This window comes from Dermacentor variabilis, chromosome 2 (assembly GCF_050947875.1).
Source record: "Dermacentor variabilis isolate Ectoservices chromosome 2, ASM5094787v1, whole genome shotgun sequence".
NCBI classification, from domain to species: Eukaryota; Metazoa; Arthropoda; class Arachnida; order Ixodida; family Ixodidae; genus Dermacentor; species Dermacentor variabilis.
The window spans coordinates 245,044,136-245,046,309 of record NC_134569.1 but is presented as its reverse complement, the minus strand read 5'-3'; positions in this window follow the sequence as shown (position 1 = coordinate 245,046,309).

Below are 2,174 nucleotides of genomic sequence, written 5' to 3'. Positions count from 1 at the left end.
TGACGTCATGTGCCTCCTCGGAGCACGGCCACTGCGAAATCGCAAGTTCGCGGCCAGTAAAGCTTTCGCTTTAAAATACGAAACCAACAGTCACTTGATTCACTCAAACCTCGTCAAATTTGGTGCAGTTGTAGAGAAAAACGAATTTTCCTTTTACATGTATTTAGGAGCACCTGAGCTAAAGCTTCCTCTTGACGCTATCGCGTTAACAGATAAGTGTTTGAGGAGGGTGATGGCGCCGTCTGCACTTGGCACGCTTTCCCTTGTGAATGGTCGAAAATTAGTGACTGGTAGAAAATCGCGGAGGGGTGCTACGGAAGGTTGAGAAAGCCGCTAAAACAGATCCTCAGCGAAGGAGAGTTGGCAGAGCGTTGTATACGCATTGAAAGGGCTAGCTAACAGTAGACTGTCACGAAAAAGAAGCGTCACACAAATACAGTACAATGCTCTCCTCCAGCTTCGTGTAGCCAGTGCCTGAGCGATCTGCGGCCAGCAATCTTCTATTCCTTTCGGAACGGGGCAGTCTCCGGCCATTGAGAAAAAAAATGGTTGTTCGGCATATTATTGCATCTTAACGCGTACGCGTCACTTTGACTCAATGAGCTTTCGCGGTTTTGTGACGTCATATGGCAGACAGGCGTAGTTGGCACAGCCTGAAAACTTATGACCAGTAGCAGAGGGTTAATGGCGCAAAAGGAGTCGAATGAGAAAAAACATTTTTTCTTTTGTTCACTCTGATCACGTATAATCAGTGCGTACATGTCATATCTAATGAACAGCTATCGCGGCTGCAGTAACCTCACGCGACATACAGGCGAAGTAGGGGTGGCCTGCAAATTTTTTGACCAATCGCGGAGGGCTCGTTGCAGAATTGGAATAGAAATGTTTGGAATAGCTTCACGTCATAGCGCCCCTAATTCCAAAACAGGACGAACGTATACATTCGGTATATCCATGAAATGTACATTTTGATATGTAAGCATTTTTTGACGAGTACACCAGCATATCACGCGAAAATTCCAAAGCCTTGTATCTGCCCAAAAATTCACAATTAGTGAAGTTAGGACACTAACACGTTATAATAGTGGAAATGTAGAATATTGGTAGCTTTATAGCGATGAGAAACAATGTAAACAACAAAAAATTGATCAGACAGAATACATATAGGCATACATAAAGCTGCACAAAAATGCATGGTCAAGCTTCAAACTTAAAATTTTGGGATGGACCAACTTGGCAAATTGAAAATTTGGACGTGGGCAAACTAAAATTAAGGGTTGGGCCAACTTGGCAAATTGAAAGTTTGGACGTGGGCGAACTTAAATTTAGGGTGGGGACAACTTAAATTCAGGGGCGGGCCCAGTTAATATTTCGATCTAGGCCAAGGTGAAATTATAGTAGCGTGGCCAACTTAAGCTGAGGGTTAGGCCAAGTAGAAATTTGGAGGTGCATCAACTTAGGTTTGGCCATGGGAGAACTTAACTTTTGGGTGGGTCAACTTGAAATTTAGGGTTCGACTAACTTAAATCTACCAAGTTGGCCAATTTAAATATTGACACGTGTACTTGTATATCGCTTTCGGGTGCCGTCTGACAAATGTTATCGCTCAGCGCGGGACGCGCCCGTATGTATCGGAAGTTCCTCGAATGTTATCGGTGGCTCTTTCTGCTGCCTGTTGTCACCCAAGCTTTTGTAATCTGATTGCATCCGCGACGCGAATTGTGCTGAACATTCTGCTAGACACGTGGGCACCAGCGATTCTTGAACGTTCGATGGCTCATGTATAAAAGCCCATGCACTTGACCGGCACATCCAATTTCGACGATCGCCGACTGTGTTCTCCGCTATCGTGGTGCTTTAAAGGGAAGCTGAAAGGTTTTCCAGAAAAAATGAGTGAACATCTGTACATAATGGTTTTCAACCCTCCGAATTCGAATATCGTATCGAAATTGAGCGAAAGAAAGTGCAAATATATTTTATTTCGACGAAAAGTGCAGCAGCGGACACGCCCAGCTCACGCGTCTCGTTTCCGCCTGTGATTGGTCGGTGCGCCTCGTGACGTCAACTCTGCCGCTGCCGACCGCTGCCGCTACACATGAAGCGCGGTGCCAGGTAGTTTTGTGCTGTTTTTCTGAGACGGTAATGGAAAATTTAGAGAGACTGCGTTTTTCTGA